The sequence below is a fragment of the Procambarus clarkii genome, chromosome 33 (genome assembly GCF_040958095.1).
Source record: "Procambarus clarkii isolate CNS0578487 chromosome 33, FALCON_Pclarkii_2.0, whole genome shotgun sequence".
Classification (NCBI taxonomy): Eukaryota; Metazoa; Arthropoda; class Malacostraca; order Decapoda; family Cambaridae; genus Procambarus; species Procambarus clarkii.
Window position 1 is genome coordinate 16,059,070 of NC_091182.1, and position 5,544 is coordinate 16,064,613.

The 5,544-nt window shown below is 41.0% G+C and overlaps 1 long non-coding RNA gene across 1 annotated transcript in view; it reads right to left on the reverse strand.

Moving 5' to 3' along the window:
• Positions 1-2,011: 2,011 nt before the first annotated feature.
• Positions 2,012-5,544, reverse strand: part of LOC138370696 (uncharacterized) — a 7,698-nt gene continuing 4,165 nt past the window's right edge. Inside the window, exon 3 of the long non-coding RNA XR_011230215.1 lies at positions 2,012-2,319. This is a non-coding gene — a long non-coding RNA (uncharacterized lncRNA). The remainder of the gene's footprint in view (positions 2,320-5,544) is intronic.

The window sequence follows — 5,544 nt, forward strand, 5'->3', positions numbered from 1 at the left end:
AACTGCATAATGTAAATGGGGCCTAACCAGAGCAAGATATAGCTGAAGAACCACACCAGGTGTCTTGTTACTAACACTTCGATTAATAAATCCCAGTGTCCTATTTGCCTTATTACGAGCATTCATGCATTGATCCTTTTGTTTTAAATTCTTACTAATCATAACTCCCAGATCCCTTTCACAATCCGACTTCGCAATCTCAACACCATCTAGCTCGTATCTTGTAACTATCATCATTACCTAGTCTCAAAACTTTACATTTATCAGCATTAAACTGCATCTGTCAATCTTTTGACCATTTCAAAACCCTATTTAGATCAACTTGAAGTGATAGTGAGTCTTCTTCCGTGTTAATTTCCCTACCTATTTTTGTATCATCTGCAAATTTGCAAATGTTGCTACTCAACATAAGAACACAAGAACACAAGAACAAAGGCAACTGCAGAAGGCCCACCGGCCCATACGAGGCAGCTCCTACCTACAACCACCCAATTAATTTGCCAGTTCCTTTACGACTTGGGACTTAAATCCATTTACACTTTGGGCTTCTGAGTCTTTTAGTTTGTCAATGCTCTTCCTGATTGTGTCGCGTGTAATTGGTATTTCTCTTAATTCATTCTCCTTACCTCCGACAAACATTTGTGTTGGTGATGGGATGTCATTCAAGCTTTCTAGTGTGAACACTGATGTTAGGTATTCATTGAGAGTGTTTGCCGCCCTTTTATCATACAACTTAAAATTGTTAGTCTCATCTTTTATGGGTCCTACGGAGTCAGTTCTTTGTTTGGGTTTTACTTCGTATATATTTGCCCAAAGCGCTATGCGTATTAGTGGCTTTAGGTATTGTATTTTAAATTTTAAAATTTTGCCCCGAGGTGCGAGTTTATTGGGAGTACTTAGCTGTATCATTAGCAAGGTAATTAACTATAGTTTGCTGTCCTCCGTCCTTTAACAAATCCATTGACCCCTCCCCTAACCTGCCTATTTTGTGCAATAGTCGGTTTAGGATGATCCTTTCAAGCATCTTCCAAGTGCATTACATGAGACTGATAGGTCTATAATTGCCAGGGTCATTGGGTTTCGGTATTGGGACCATTATTGCATGTTTCCATTGTGTGGGCAACACTCCACATAGGAATGACTTGTTAAACAGGTGGAGTAGTGGATTGCCAGACACTTCACACAGTGCATTGAGTATGTCGTAGGTGACGCCATCTTCACCAGGTGCTGTACTTTTACCCTTTTCATAGCCCCCTTTACTTCCTTGGCTGTAATTGGTTCCCCATACTCGTCATCACTAGATTGTGCTCTTGTTATCCTAATCCTTCTGTCATTATGTCGGAGGAGCTGTTCCCTGCTTACTTCTGCAGGGAGGGAGGAGGATGATGCTGCATCACTCCACTTGTGAATTAGTTCTTCAGCCTTACCCTGGGGGTCGTTGTGAGCCGCAGGCCGGGCTCTGCTCCCCTTAGCTACCTTAATTTTTGCCCACACTTGTCTTCCAGACGTCTCTCTTCCAATAGAGCTAGTGAACTCTAGTCATTGTCTTTCCCTTTGTAACTCATCTGCAATGTATGTACCTTTACCTGACTAAAAAATCTAATCTAAATCTATATCTAATCTATATGCTTAGATATATGCAAATGAGAGAGTAATAGAGCGAAACCTTTAAAATACTGAATAATTTGGAGGATATTGATTCATACAATTTCTTCAAAAGGTCAGATGTAACACGAACAAGGAGCAAAGGTTTCAAGCTCAACAAGCCACAGTGTAGGAGTGACAACAAATGCTTTTTAACCCATACGATTATGATCATGGCAATAAGGTTTCTAAAACAGTAGGCATTCTTCCAAAGTCAGACACTGTACTATGTTCCTCGCCCTAACCTAGTCACTCAGTATTATTCACTCATTTATCTATGTCTTGTCTATGTCTTAAAGGTTACAAGACGTACATTAGTCAATACAATTGGTGCTTAAAATGTTAAGGATCTCTTGTGAAACACGGGTATTAATAAAAAAATTTATTATGTAAAATAAATAAAAAAGGCCCAAGGGCCATGAAGTAACAAGAATGCAAGGCCGGCACAAGCTGGCATAAGTAGAGAAGACGGAAGATTCTTCATATTAAAAGACCCTGCTTCTCCAAGATGGCAGTCACACCCTGCTTGCCCTGGACAATCACCATATGGAGAAGGACTGTTTACTGTGAAGGGAAGTCCACAAATGCAATGCCAGCATGAGTCAGTCTTGAAGGGTAAACGATGATGGCACCCTCACAGTAACACAAAAGCCGAGCAAGCCCAGCGAGGAAGACCTGTTGATGGGAAGGAGGAGAATCATTAGTCACAACAAAATCCACATAGAAACAAAGGAGAGAAAAAAAATAAAGTGGATGTTTTCTTTTTGTATAGACATAATAAATATTGCCATTTGGCTATGTATTTATATGATATATAATAGAATACAGCATAAAACAAAATAAGAGGGGTGGTAGGAGAAGAAAAGATTAGTGTTCAGTGAGAATCCACAAGGTCTTCTCTGAATACTCTATTTTCTTCAAGGCTGTGGGTCCCTACAATTGCACCAGAGGTGGTACACACCCCTATTATTATTTAAACAGGTGAGTACACACACGGTGTTAGCAAACTTAGCCTCCAAACACACACACACACATGGTATCAGCAAACTTAGCCTCCAAACACACACACACACATGGTATCAGCAAGCTTAGCCTCCAAACACACACACACATGGTATCAGCAAGCTTAGCCTCCAAATACACACATGGTATCAGCAAGCTTAGCCTCTAAACACACACACACAAATGGTATCAGCAAGCTTAGCCTCCAAATACACACACACACATGGTATCAGCAAGCTTAGCCTCCAAACACACACACACACACACATGGTATCAGCAAGCTTAGCCTCCAAACACACACACACACACATGGTATCAGCAAACTTAGCCTCCAAACACACACACACACACATGGTATCAGCAAGCTTAGCCTCCAAACACACACACACACATGGTATCAGCAAGCTTAGCCTCCAAATACACACATGGTATCATCAAGCTTAGCCTCTAAACACACACACACACACAAACGGTATCAGCAAGCTTAGCCTCCAAACACACACACACACACACACATACATGGTATCAGCAAGCTTAGCCTCCAAACACAGACACACACGGTATCAGCAAGCTTAGCCTCCAAACACACACACACACATGGTATCAGCAAGCTTAGCCTCCAAACACACACACACACACACACATGGTATCAGCAAGCTTAGCCTCCAAACACACACACACATGGTATCAGCAAGCTTAGCCTCCAAACACACACACACATGGTATCAGCAAGCTTAGCCTCCAAACACACACACACACACACATGGTATCAGCAAGCTTAGCCTCCAAACACACAAACACATGGTATCAGCAAGCTTAGCCTCCAAACACACACACACAGAAAATGGGGACATTGAAACAGTTGATAAACTTGATTTCAAGAGAGAGAGGTCACTATGGGGAACTTCAAATTTTTTTTAATAAGTAATTAGGCAGACTTGTTGCTAGACAGGGAAGTAAATTAAATGTATGCCAAATTTTGCAAAATATACAATGAAGGCACACAAACATTCATACCAAAACAGAGATGCAGGGCCAGCAAACAGGATTGGTTCAACAGAAATTGAGAGAGGGCCACAGACCAAAAGACACAAAAATGGAATGAAAGACATTGAAAAACTACAAGCAGATGTCAACAAAGTTTTCGATTGGGCAGCAGAAAATAACATGATGTTTAACAGTGATAAATTTCAGGTATGGCAAAAATGAGGATCTGAAACAAAATACAGAGTACAAAACACAATCGAATCTTCCCATAGTAGAAAAACAGCATGTCAAGGATTTGGGAATAATGATGTCCGACGATCTAATGTTTTGGGAGCATAACCAAGCAAATATTGCGTCAGCCAGAAAAATGATCGGATGGATTATGAGAACTTTCAAATCCAGGGATCCCATCACAATGGTTGTACTCTTCAAGTCACTTATGTTGTCCCGTCTCGAGTACTGCTCAGTATTCACTTCCCCCTTCAGAGCAGGAGAGATTGCTGAAATAGAGGGAATACAGAGAACATATACGGCACGCATAGACGAGATAAAACACCTAAATTATTGGGATCGTCTCAAAGCTCTCCAAATGTACTCTCTAGAAAGGAGACGAGAGAGATACCAAATAATATACACATGGAAGATACTGGAGGGCCAGGTACCAAATCTACACAGTAAAATAACAACGTACTGGAGTGAACGATATGGAAAAAAATGCAAGATTGAACCAGTGAAGAGCAGAGGTGCCACAGGCACAATCAGAGAGCACTGTATAAACATCAGAGGTCCGCGGTTGTTCAACGTCCTCCCAGCGACTATAAGAAATATTGCCAGAACAACCATGGACATCTTCAGGAGAAAACTGGACTGTTTTCTAAGAGAAGTTCCGGATCAGCCGGGCTGTGGTGGGTATGTGGCCCTGCGGGCCGCTCCAAGCAACAGCCTGGTGGACCAAACTCTCACAAGTCGAGCCTGGCCTCGGGCCGGGCTTGGGGAGTAGAAGAGCAGAACCCCATCAAACAGGTATCAACATAGAAAGAAGCCAAACCCCCAATCATACCAGCGATACAAAGATGCGAGAAACAACTATACAGCAGTAAGGGGAGAGGCAGAAAGAAATTTTTAAAAAGGGATAATGGATAAATGTAAAACAGAACTGGGCCTATTCTACAAATTCATAAACAACAAATTGCAGGTAAAGGATAATATCCAGAGGTTGAAAATAGGAAACAGATTCACAGAAAATGATAATGCAATGTCTGAAACATTAAACCAAAAGTTCCAAAGTGTGTTTATACAAAATGAAATCTTAAGAGAACCAGACACAATAAGAATGTCTGAGAACATCATAGAGCGTATAAAGGTGTCTAGAGATGAAGTGGAAAATATGCTAAAGGAGCTAAGTAAGAACAAAGCAGTTGGTCCAGATGGAGTTTCACCATGGGTTCTGAGAGAATGTGTATCTGAGCTCAGCCTTCCACTTCACCTGATCTTTCAGGCATCCCTGTGTACAGGAGTCATAGCAAACATGTGGAAAAAGGCTAACATAGTTCCAATCTACAAAAGTGGCAACAGGGAAGAACCCACCCCTCTCAGTTATAGACCTGAATCATTGACAAGTGTAACAGTGAAAAGATTGAAAAAAAATAATAAAAACTAAATGGGTAGAACACCTGGAGAGAAATTATATAATATCACACAGACAGTATTGTTTTCGATCTAGAAGATCCTGTGTATCGAATTTACTCAGTTTCTATGATTGAGCCACAGAGATTTTAAAGGAAAAAGGTAGTTGGGTCGACTGCAACTATCTAGACATAAAAAAGGCTTTCGACAGAGTTCCACATAAGAGGTTGTTCTGGAAACTAGAAAATTTTGGATGGGTGACAGGTAAGCTTCTAACATGGATGA